The following is a 13,056-nucleotide window of genomic DNA, read 5'->3' as shown; positions in this document are numbered from 1 at the left end:
AATTGAGATAATGGATCAAATACCACATGCCTAAACAAAAATGGAGTCACTCCTACCATTTCCCAACAACATAGGGTGAAAACATAAAAGTGACATACACCAACCTGTCAGTCTGATTGGATCAGAGAAGGGAGTTCAACTGAGCATAGGGTGAGTCCGAATCGTACAGACAATCTAGGAAAGAGAAAGAATGAGTTTATCTTTTAGATTCACCTGGAATCACAATGATTTTTAATTGAAAACTGTCCACTTCTAAATTCATAGACTTTCAGTCAAATTGCCCATTTTTAGTGAAACACAAAAAATCTGCAGATGCTGTGATTGTAGTAAAAAAAAATCCGAAATGCAGGAAGAACTCAGCTGATCTCTTAGCATCTATAGGAGATAGAGATACATTACCAACGATTCGAATCAGAATTTATTATCATGAAGATGTCACAAAATTCCTTGTTTTGTGGCAGCATCACAGTCTAAACATTTATAGAAACCAAAAAAAATTATAAAATGCAAGAAAAAGTCAATGTAAGGCAGTGTCTGTAATTCATTCAAGAATCTGATGGCGGGGAAAAGAAGCTGTCCTTATGCTAATGAGTGCTCGTCTTCAGGCTCCTGTACCTTTTTCCTGATGGTAGCAGAGTGGAGGGCATGGCCTGGGTGGTGGGGAATGTTGAGGATAGAGTCTGCTTTCTTCAAACACCACGTCTTGTAGGTGTCCTTGATAGAGTGAAGACTGGTGTCCAGGATGTCGCAGGCCACAGTAACAATCCTCTGGAGTTTCTTCTTGTCCTAATCATTGGCACCTCGGTACCATTCAGTGATGCTTTCCTCAGTACTATGACAGATTATGATGTGTTTGTGTTGCATGTAGATATGTTTTTGGGGGATAAATTGGGGCAGGTTTTTTTTAAAATGTAGGTCACATACAAACACTTTAGAACAGATCTTATTTAAAATACTGGAGCTCTGCTAATACTTGACATATCAGCACCAAGAGCCTTTGCAAGAGCTTTGGAAAGTGCCCAAGAGACTTCACTGATGGATTGTTGTTTACAAAAAGGCAACAGATTAAAGAACTTGTCAGAGCCGCAGGCTGTTTGGAGTGAAACTTGCTGTACTAAGGTGGTCGTGTGTGTGTCTGAGAGAGAGAGAGAGAGAGAGAGAGAGAGAGAGAAAATATATGCATTTCTGCAGTTTTACAGTCAGCAGAAGCAAATGGAACTAGAAGAAGACAAGCTGGCAATCTTGTGGAAAGCCATATTTTGAAGACAGGTTGTGAGTGCTTAGTTCAGCCTGGTCAAAGCCTTTGTGGTTCATGCAAGAGGAGAGGACTGGCTGTCTAATGTTTCACTTGAAATTGGTGAAACAAAAACAAACTCTTGTGGTGACCTGAAAGAAAGAGGTTATTATCTGGAGAACCCCGAGGGGGCGAGTTTCTTCGGCAGGACACTGAAGAGGCTGTTTAAAATGGAATCAGTTGTGGGTGTCCAGCGAACAACAAATCTCTCTGAAAACCGACAAGAACCCTCCTGAGTGGTAAACATTTACCTTTCAAGCACCAAAGCCTGGTGAGCTTTATACATGTTAAATTCTGTGCACAGTATAAGAATTGCCGGCAACCAGTAAACTTGGAGGAATGAGAAGTGAGATTGGACTGTGAACCAAAAAAAACTTTTCTGAACTTACACAAACACACACACATGTGCACTTAGAATTAGAAGGGGGTTAAGTTAGGTTAGTTAAGTCAATAGTGATAAGTTAAAGTGTGATTCTGTTTTCATGTTTAAAGATAATTAAAAGCAACTTTTGTTTAAGTAATCATTTGTTTTGGTAAAGATTGCTACTGGGTTTTGAGGCCCTTTGGGCTTGTAACAGTACACCTGTCGAAGTTTCTTCAAGGAAGTTTTTAAAAAAGACTGGGAAAAGGGAAGAATGGGATGTGAAGGAGTCCAGACAAAAAGATAAACAGTGTCAATTGGATATGATAAGATGACAGGAGAGAGGAAAGGTGAAAATTTATTGGGGGAGGAGAATAGTTGTTTCGACTCTGTGAAAGGAGGTTCAGAAAAGAGGGCGAAAAAGAGAAAGGGGCGAAAAGAAACCAGAGAAGTCGATGTTAATTCCATCTGGAATTGAGACAGAATATGAGATCACTTTCCTACAACTTGCAGGTGGTCTCACTTTGGCAGTGCAGGAGAATATGGACAGACATGTTGGCAAAGAATGGTGTGGGGATTTGAAATGGGCGGTGACTGGGAGATCCAATGCTTTTGTGGCAATCACAGTAGAGGTGCTGTAGTGATATGTTTCCTCCACTGTATATAGTTATTGTTGGCTACTGTATATATGGAACTGGCCCACCCACTGATGACTCAAACCCTATGACTCCCCCACTGTGGTCTTGGGCCATAAAGGTCGAGTCACCTCTCCCTTCCCATACCTGGATCCGGGCCAGCAAGGTTCTTCAGTATATTGAAGCCTATCCTTCCCTCAGCCTAGTCTTGGTGGTTACTGATAGTGCCCTACAATTTAATATACAGAAAATTATCTCTCCAGTCGTGGAGCAGCTGCTGCGCCCCAATCGGTTAGAAGTACGAGCATTGGATCAGCTGCTTTGGCAATTTCCTTGAGGCCGCTGCCGAACTGGTCGACTCTGATGAAAAGCTCAAAGTTCTGCAAGCAAGAGTTGGCCAGAGATCTTTCCAAGCCATCAGGAGCAGTGCAACTTATGCCAAGGCGATGGCTGAGCTTCGGGCCCTCCACAAACCAAGGGTCAACGACGTGTACTCGTGTTACCTCCTGGCATCCAGAAAACAGCAGCCTGGTGAGTCGGAAGAATAATTAATTTGTGCCCTGCTTGTACTGGGAAGAGACCGTGGGGTAGTTCCACAGCACCTGTACCAGTGGCCCAGTGTGTCAAAGACCTGGTCCGGGATGCCTGTGTGTCGGGATTGAGATCCAACTACATAAGGCAGCGCCTGCTTGAGGAAGACCAGTTGCCACTGAAGCAAGCCATACTGCTGATAAGGACTCTAGACTCAGTCCAGTGCCACGTGGAATCGATCATGGGCAAAAACAGGCCCTCCATGTTCACACCAAAAATGCTGCCATCTTGGAAGATAGCCTCAGGGACAGCCGATCTGACCATGGCAGTGGTGGGGATCGAACTTCAGAAGTGCTACTTCTGTGAGCAGACGAAAGACCCACAATGACTCTGCCCCGCGAGGGGTGCGTTAGCTACTCCGGCTACAGAAAGAGGGGACATTATCTGTGGGTATGTAAGGCCAGAGCTTCCCCACGAAGCAGCGTGATGTGTGCAACTGACAAGTTGGCCCTGCCTATACTTCCAGTGCTGACCGTGTGCGCGGTGAGAGGAGCGCCATTTTACCTGCTGCCACCCTCGTCGTGGACTGCGCAGTCGCAGCCCGCTTCACTGCCGTCACTTCTGCCTTCTTCCTCAACCTCGGCAGCCATGACCGCATGGTTAACATGGAGGCCACCATCATGTGTATCTGGCCTCCCCGCCACCGACGAAGATGACAATCCAAACCTTGCTTTGATTACATTGAATCATGCCAGCCCTCATCCGATTGCCCACTTCATGATGCAGGTCAAGGTGCATAGTCTCTTTGATAGTGGCAGTACTGAGAGCTTCATCCATCCTGATGTGGCCTGCGGACTCTCGCTTCCAGTCTGGCCAATGACCAGCTCCATTTCGTTGGCAGCAAAAGACCATAAAGTGGACATTAGTGGGTACTGGGTGGTGTTTTGATGGTGGGGGAGGAACATTATGATAATGTTTTCTTACTGGTCATGCCCCAGCTCTGCACGCCGATCATTCTGGGCCTCAACTTCCAGTCAGTTTAGGAGTATGACGATGGCGTTTGGAGGCCCTCACGGTAAACAACCCACAACTCATCGACCTTCCCCCCCCCCCCCCCCCCGGCGGCAGCAGCGGACTTTGGCCCCCCCAGCGGCGGCGACAAGAACGGACATCAGGCATCCCGGTGCTGGCAGCAGATCTCAGCTCCTCCTGGTGACAGCAGGAGCAGCCATCAGACTCCACGGCGGTGGCAGTGGACTTCAGTACACCCCTCCTCTGCGGCGGCAGCAAATGGCGCCCCCTGGCAGAAGCGGAGCTTCTGTGGTGAGAGGTCAGTGATGGGGGATGAGCGGCTGTTGAGTGCAGACGAAGGTGCCTTCGCAGAAGTGACAACTGTAACTGTGGGATGTATGTCTGGAGCTGCTGATAATGTTTTTGCGACATCTATTGCAAATGCTTCCATATCAGAGCAGATATTGTCGAGAAAAACCACACTGTAGAATGGAGGAGGACTCCCCACAGACAAAGCCACACTGATTGTAGTTCACACAGATATGGTAGAAACAACAGGATTGAAAATGCCCAGTGCACCTATAACTCAAAGTCCAAAGGCACCATTCCAGTCCCAGCAGAGGTAGAAACAGCACCAGAACACCATCTATTATGTTTTTAAACACAGCTACTTCATTCTGGGATATTTGCAGCATTTTTTTTTACACTTTACCTGCTGTGTAACAAGCATGGACAAGCAATGGGGGGGGGGATGCTGGAGAGTCATTCCAGTCGCAGCTATTTCCAGCAGCAAAGGTAATAACAGCAGTGGAATGCCATCTGTGTAACAGGGGCAATCCAACATTCCGGTACCATGATGGTAAAGGATGTGTTCGTGTACTGTATTTTATTTTAGTGCATTTACCGGTAAGCATTTAAAACTTGGACAAAATATGCAAGTACGACAACAGGAAAAATCTTCTTAATAATACCACTGTACCCCTCTCTGCTCATGGAGAGGGGTGAAGGCGATCACAGAGTGTGGCTGTGTCCAGCAACAACCCAGCAAGGTATCATTCCCAGTTCACTGATTTGTCACTAGGTCTGCCAGATTGAGCTGCAATTATACAGCAAACGTAAAAGGCAGCGTCGATCTGGCTGACAGCGAGTAGTTCACTGGGGAATACCTGACCGGCAGGCACTTAGGGTTTAGACCATCTCAGATGTCTATGCACGCTCCCATAAATGCAGAAGTCTGAAATGAGCTATAAATGAAATGGCTGGAGGTGAAGTAAGCTGGTGGTGAAATAATGATGCATTTATGCCCACTGTTTTGTTAGGTGGGTGAAGCTGGGAGGAGAGATGATTTAATTCATGATTTTAACAGGACACATGTGGGGTGGCTGTAGGTCTTTCAAAAGAGGACTTGATCATTAATGAATATGATCAAAAGTTTGTATCAAAGGGTACTGAATCTGGAACTCTATAGAAGGAGGGTGTGAATGCTCAGTTACTGAATGTATTCAACACTGTCACTAGCCCTTTCAAACTGCCATGTAAAATGGGGTTAACCGGGCAATTTGCATGGTTAGCAATCCAGGTACAGGGTGATTTGAAAGGCTCAAACCAGGTCAACCTGGTCAGAATCCTCAAAGGTGGACAGGGAACCCAGTAAAACTTACCTGGACGACATACTCCAGTGGTTTAAAAAGGGAAATGGCCAACTCAGATACTCTGATGACATCAGCACTTGTGTGCATGCGTCACGGGGAAACCCCTGTCTGAGGTGCTGCCATGATCGGGGGATGGGGAAGAGAGGCCACTGCTGAGAATGGGGGAGGTCACAGCCATGACATGCCTCTGCTGTGATCACTGCTCCGCGGCAACGCCTCAATGTGGGAACAATGGCTGTCTTTCTTACCCACAATTCCCGACACTGCTGCAACTGCATGGGGATTATGGGCAAGGAAGACAGCCATTACTCCTGCATTGAGCCATTGTAGCGAACTGGAGGCGGAACATCGTGGCAGAAATCACCACACCCCACCCCGCTCGAGGCAGCAGTTGCTGGGGGAGGGCCACTTTTGGGGGGGGGGGGGGGGCGTGGGGCACTTGACTGACCATTCCAGGGAGGTGTCAGCTGATGGGGTTGCAGTGACTGATGGGTGGAGGGTGACAACTGGTGTAGGGTGAGGGGGGGTTTAGACTGACAGCCAATACTTCCTGTGAGTGCATGGCATGTCACTCACCACATCATCAGGATCCCTCTTAAATCATTGCATCCTGCACCTACAACCTAATAATCGCACCTGGGTCACAGAAGGACTACCCAGGTGCTGCAATTTGAAAGCAACTACTGACAGACTTCAGATATTAAGGGAGAGGAGATTAGTGTTAGTGCATTGTGATAAAAGACCAGCCCTTACATTGATCCCATCACCCTGCTTTCAGCTGTCCCAAGGTCACCTTGTGCTGTGAATAACCTGTGCTGTGAATAACCTGGTCTGTGGGTTAGTCCTCAGTTTGAAGCTGCCCCCCCCCTCACCTTCATCATTGACAGCAAACCACCAGACCCCAACGAGAGATAGTAATGATTATTTTAAGGTGGTATGTGAGTGAAAAAGTTTGAAATACAAAGCTACAGATCAATACTTGCAGTAGATTTCCCCACGCTCTTTTATAAAGTGTGCACGTGTTTTGTTAAATTGTGCATGTATTTTACCCACGCTCTTTTATAAATTGTACACGTATGTTTTGTTAAATTGTGCATGTATTTTACTCACGCTCTTTTATAAATTGTTCACTTATGTTTTGTTAAATTGTGCATGTATTTTACCCATGCTTTTTTATAAATTGTGCACACATTTTGTTAAATTGTGCATGCATTTTACTCATGCTTTTATAAATTGTGCACGTTTTAATCCCACTATAATTTTCCCACACTCTTCTATTAATTGTGTGTAAATAAAAATAACATTTGATTGCAAACCTTTGTGTCCAGACTCAGCTTCTTCAAACCTAACACTTTCTCAATGTAACAATGACCAGTGCAGGGTCCGACAGTGGGCCACCAGGAGAGCCTCCTGACAGCCTGCTACCAGTCCCGACACTGATCACACTGCCCCTTCCCCCCCCCCACCCCCAACAGGCCTAATTTCAGCTTAACATAAAACACCAGGTGAATATTTTCAGCCTTTTTTTTTGAGGGAAAAAAAGTGGGTCTTGCATGCTGTCAAATACAGTAGGTTATATGTGACATTAGACGCTAACCAACATTGTTGTGTTACACGTTCTGCCTCTTTTGCTCCCGGAATGCTGGCTTGTTGTGTAAAAAGACACAGTGACCTGGCATTATGCCAGCTTTGCTTGGTTCAGTGTAAGTGACCAAAGCTGGCTTAATGCCAGGTCTTCCTTACGGCAATATCGTGGAATTTCTGTGTAAAAAAACATGTTCCAGTTTACTTTATTCATTCCTATTTAAACATGCCAAAACATTGCAAATAAATGTTTATTTTTCTGCATTCCAAACTGCCCCAAAGGATGCATATTTCTTTTCCAGATGGGATAGACAGCATTTGTGCCTGGTAAAAAAATTTGTTCCCAGAAAAGCCAATTAAGTCTTAAAAACAGTACTAGACACTGGTCTGCAACATGCATCTGCACAGACTTACTACAATTAAAATTGCAAGAAAAAGCTAATATTCCAAATGGCAAACACAGTCAACTTTAAGCAACAAATGAATGGCTGACATTTTGAGCTTTATCTTCTAATCAGACACTCCAACCTGTGTGACTCACCTTCTTTCACCTGACCCTTCTTTCCTCTCTCTCCTATTGTTTGGCATCTGCACTTCTCTGCCTTATGTTGTATTTCATTTTTGCCTGGTTCACCAATCCTGCATTGGGACCCTGTCCCTCCCTGACTTCTTTGCATTGCTTCTTCACTAACTTTCCTCTGCCCTGAAGATTAACTTTGGCGAAAAACTTCAGCCAGTCTTTTTCTCCGACTGACGTTGCATGACCCACTAAGTTCCTCCAGCAGATTGTGATTCACTTCAGATTCCACCTTCTGCAAACTCCTGTGCATCTTCAACACCTCAACAACTCTGCAATGGAAAATAAATCAAATGTCCTCATCTTGCAAAAAGTTCATATAAATGTATATTCTGCATTCATCTCCCTACCACTCCGGTGTCCCTTAATAAAATACATACCTTAGAGATGATAAGCAAAAATACAACTTATTTAAAGTGGTTGTGGATAAAGACTGGATAGCTTATTGTGGCCAGAACTTTTTCTGGCCTTAAACATGTGAAAAATTAAGTGAGAAATCACAATTAAGTGAAAAGTCAGGGCCTCACTGGGAGGGATTGGGCCAACTCCAGCTTGCAGGTTCTCAGACTCAAGTATTTAATCTGTTTTACAAATATATTTTTCATTCAATCACTGTTGTTTAGAAGTAATAAGGTGGGAGTTGACAAGATGTATGGCTAAACAGAGCTCTCTCTAGGTTCTTCTGCCCAGTGCTACCTTGGCAGCAGGATATCACTACTCTGGATACAAAGCAACAAACCAGTTTCCTCAACTAGTTTGTCTTATTGCAGATATCAGGCTCCATATTTTGGCTGGAGAATCTCCCCAAGAATTCAAGTGTCTGCTGACCAGGCCCTGAGTAATAAGGGGAGGAGTTACCACACTCCCATCAATGTGTTGGTGAACACAGAAGTTCTAGAGTTACAGTCAGCTCTATAATGATTGTTTCCCCAACTCTGCTCTGACATTAACTTGCTCAAGGTAGTCCAGAAAAGGAGACAAAATTCTGGCAGTTCTCCAGAATTTAGATTTTAAAAAGTTTTTCCATTGATTTTGATTTTAATTTAAAATTTGGTTTAAATTTTATTATAAAATGTTTAAAAGGTTGGACTTTTCTAATATTTAAAAATGTTGAAAGGTTACTTGTTAATTTATTCTACAGTCCAAATTTAAAAAAAAACTTTGAATGTTCAGAACTTTTTTTTGGTCATTTTGCTGGATGGAGGAGTTGTGGTTTGTCCAACTCGCAAAATTCTTTACATAACCATGGTTGGGGAGGGGTGGGGGGCAAGTGGTCTGTGTTCCCCTTATCCCCTGCATTGTCACAGAAAATCCTGTAGACTCACAGGGCTTTGTTAACTTATCAACTCAGAGCATTCTGGTTACAGCATGAGCAATCCAGATTTGAATCCAGTGCTGTCTGTAAGGAGTATGTACATTCTCCCAATGTCTGTGTGGGTTTCTTCTTCTGGGTGCTCCAATTTCCTCCCACCCTCCAAAGTAGTATGGGATTTGTAGGTTGGGTGTTTTTTTTTGGGCAGCATGGCTTGTGAGACAGAAGGGTCCTTCTCTGATCTCTAAATTAAAAAAAGCAAGTTCCCAACAGTGGATCATTTTAGAAAAACCCATAGTTTCTGATCAAGTTTGCAGCAACCACATCCTTTGAACAAAAAGGCACTCTGGATGAAATGAATTCCTCAGATTATTTATCCTTGGACTGTGATGAGACGTGCACTGGTCCTCATTAAAATTGGGTTGTGTGGTTACCCTTGCCTTAAATTTCAATTTGTTCACATTAATCTTCAGTACATTGCAGTCCTTTTCTCCTTCAGATTATCATACTATTTTATTTATTTGCTCATTTCATACAAATTTGTCAATTCTCTTAATGCCACAACTTTCCTACCCATCATTCCATACTGGCATCTCTCTATTGATTCAATATTCATCATTCAACCCATCAACATCCCACTGTTCCAGGGGACAAAATATCACTATGGACACATTTTTTTGTGATTCAGTGCAATCAGGAACCTCTGTTGTCTGTTAATAATAACTCACCAAGCTTTCACTACATCACCTTCTACTCCAGGAAACAACTCCTCCAGCTCCTCCTTCACTTCAAAGGAACACATGAATTCACTGAATAGAAAAAGAACCAACTACATAGTATCATTTTCCACTACATCTGAAAATACAGCACCACTGGAATGCTTCAGTTTATTTCCTGAATACTAATACAGTAATTATTTGTCCTAATGTTTCCTTCGGGAGCCATAAGAAGGCAGTATTATAGTAAAGGGCAAGTTGCAATGAAGTGCAAGGAACCTGCACTTGATAATAATTATTTAGCAAAATTTACCTTATGATTTTTGGGAAACGCTGCTTAACACTAATGATTCAGAAGCTTTTAGGGAGCCATAAATAACATACTTTATTTTGGTTAACCGAGAGCACAGATACTGTCATGGGGAAATGTCTGTACATAAGGTCCTTTACTTTCACTTTCCCTTCCACTAACCCAGCATTTCAAGTAGGAAAACTCTAGAATAGCATACAGTATATGGCTTTTGAAAACTTCAAGGGCAACTAATACACCTCACTCCTAAAGCATTATTTTTATATTTTGGAATTCTTACCACTTTCACTGAATGGCATAAGAAAGAGTAGAACAGAAGTCTATCAAGAATACAGTGATCAAATCAATCTCCAGTGAACAGATGGCGTAGCGGTTAGCACAACGCCTTTACAGCGCCAGCAATCAGGACCAGTCCAGGGTTTGAATCTGGTGCTGTCTGTAAGGAGTTTGTACATTCTCCTCATGTTTGCGTGGGTTTTCTCCATGGGCTCCGCTTTCCTCTCACCATTCAAAAAAAAAAGTACTAGGAGTGTAGGTTCATTGGGCAGCTCGGACTCATGGACCGAAATAGCCTGTTACTGTGCTGTATGTCTAATGTAAATTACTTAAACTCCTCTCTGCAAACTCCAATTACTTAATTATCGTAAAACTCCCTGATGATTTTCTATCCAATAACTTGGCATCAAACAAAGGCCACTTTCAGGTGCCCAGATGCAGATAACGCACCGGAAGACACGGCTGGGGGAGTGCAGCTGGGACATTCAGGTGGCCGCGGAGAAGACACCTTTCTGTCACCTGAATGTGCCAGCTGAAGGAGAGCCACATCCGAGCGATCGCCAGCTCCTGTGGACTGTGACTGTAGTCCCACTGCTCCTTTCAGGTGCAACGGGGGATTCTCGGAGCTGGAGATTATACCTACAGGAGGAGGGTTAGGTAAGTGCTCCTCCTGGTCGGGTTCTCCACTTTCAGGTGGCCTCCGGACAGCCGCATAGGGGTAAAATATGAGGCTTTACATCGGGGTATTGTGTCCACCTGAAAGTGCCTTTAGTAGATTTTGATTCCCAGACTCTCTTTAAACACACTGGGGCTCTATTTTCCATATTCATTTTGTGCACAATTGAGCCCTTTTCTCACACTTACATTAATGCATCAGGGCCCCTTATCCTGTGCTCCCTTTAAGCTCATGAAGGCCCTGTTTCCCTCACTCCCTTTAAACTGTAATGGGAGTGTAGGTTTATGGAGTGAAAATTGGGCGGCACAGACATGTGGGCCAAAATGGCCTTTTGCATGCTGTATATATATATATTTTTTTTTAATTAAAGCCACCGAGTGTGTTTTTTGTTTCTGCCCCCCACCCCCACCACCACCACTCCATGCTCTATTTAAACACATCAGGACTTTTTTACCTGCTTTCTTTAACATTACCAGATTCACTTCAAAATTATATTATTCTGTAATATCCAAGTATTGAGGTATTAATTGGAGTAACATACAACAGACAAGAAAATCTGCTTCCATTCTCTTGGAGTTAGATTATTGGACTTTTACTCTATTTCTATTATACCATAAACCTTGCAAGTAGAATTTATTTCTTAAGCACCTTTTTCTTGCCCAGCCTTATGAAACTTAAAGAACTAGCAAAACCATTTAGCGGCACAATATTTTAGTATTCTAGATCAAGGCCAAATCTGAAGCCTCTAAATTCAACTCAATCAGGCCTCTTCTGTGTTCTTCAAAGAGCTTCCAAAATTTGTTCTGATTGCTCTGGATGGAAGCATGCAAAAGAAGCAGGTTTCCCATCATAGGAATTCATATTGTTGAAATAATATACAAGGAACAGGTTCTATTATTGTCACATAATACTACATTTAGAATATAACATGAAATTCTCTATCTTTATCGACCATAAGGCAGACAGAGTTGTCACTTTGTCAAGCACCCCTCACAGAATACTGTGATGATAACCATCTAAAATCTTATCAATCTCTTGAATGGAGCTCACACATGCAAAGAGATGATGCACTTGCATTAACTGTTCTGACATTTACTTTCCCTCATTCTCTGCTTGGTTTCTGTACATTCTCCATGCCATGCATTATTTCAATATCAAACGTATCCAATGTTGGATAAAACTGGACAAAAGACTAGCAAAAAGAATAAGGTGCCAAATTTATGGTTAAATCAATGCAGGAAATGAAACTTATGGATATATGGAGGAGGCAGCACCCAAAGGAGAAGGAATACTCATATTATTCAAGTAGGCATAAAACATAATCAAAGATTGATATGTTTTTGTTTTCGGCCCATATTCAAGGGAGAGTTAGGAAAACGGAATACAAAGCTAGATTGTTATCTGATCACTCACCCCTGTTATTAGCAATAGAACTGGAGGACATCCCACCAAGAACATATAGATGGAGATTAAACTCCATGCTACTTAAAAGACAGGAATTTAGAGAATTTATTGAACACCAAATTAAAATGTACTTTGAAGTAAATATGGAATCAGTGAAAGACAAATTTATATTATGGGATGCAATGAAAGCCTTCATTAGAGGGCAGATAATAAGTAGTGTAACTAAGATGAAAAAGGACTACAATCGGGAAATAGTACAGTTGGAAAGGGAGATAGTAAGTACAGAAAAAGAACAGCCAACAAGGGAAGATATAACAAAAAGAGAATTGGTGGACAAAAAAATAAAATACGAAACATTACAAATGTATAAGGTGGAGAAGAACATAATGAAGATAAAGCAAAAGTATTATGAGCTAGGAGAAAAAACACACAAAATATTAGCCTGGCAACTTAAAACAGAACAAGCTAAGAGAACGGTATTGGCATCAAGGAAAAATGACAAATAAATTACATATAATCCAATGGATATTAATGAGAACTTTAAGGAATTTTATGAACAATTATACCAAACTGAGAATGAGGGGAAAAAAGACAAAATAGATGAGTTTTTAGCTAAAAGAAGAGGAGCAAAACAAGCTGATAAAACCATTTGAAATAGAGGAAATACAGGATACATTTAAAAAAGCTGCCAAACAATAAAACTCCTGGAGAGGATGG

The 13,056-nt window shown here is 42.7% G+C and overlaps 1 protein-coding gene across 13 annotated transcripts in view; it reads right to left on the bottom strand.

The window, feature by feature from the left end:
* Window positions 1-13,056, bottom strand: part of gtdc1 (glycosyltransferase-like domain containing 1) — a 406,530-nt gene that overhangs the window by 359,119 nt on the left and 34,355 nt on the right. For 10 of the 13 annotated variants that reach the window (XR_011356672.1, XM_069935027.1, XM_069935022.1 and 7 more), the window contains exon 2: window positions 105-174. The gene's annotated coding sequence lies outside the window, so the exon portion shown is untranslated. Of the gene's footprint in view, window positions 1-104; window positions 175-5,493; window positions 5,565-7,609; window positions 7,907-13,056 lie in introns of those variants that run through there. The other 3 variants (XM_069935019.1, XM_069935021.1, XM_069935018.1) reach the window with 2 other exon arrangements.

This window comes from Narcine bancroftii, chromosome 4 (assembly GCF_036971445.1).
Source record: "Narcine bancroftii isolate sNarBan1 chromosome 4, sNarBan1.hap1, whole genome shotgun sequence".
NCBI classification, from domain to species: domain Eukaryota; kingdom Metazoa; phylum Chordata; class Chondrichthyes; order Torpediniformes; family Narcinidae; genus Narcine; species Narcine bancroftii.
This window is presented reverse-complemented; position numbering and strand designations above follow the sequence as displayed.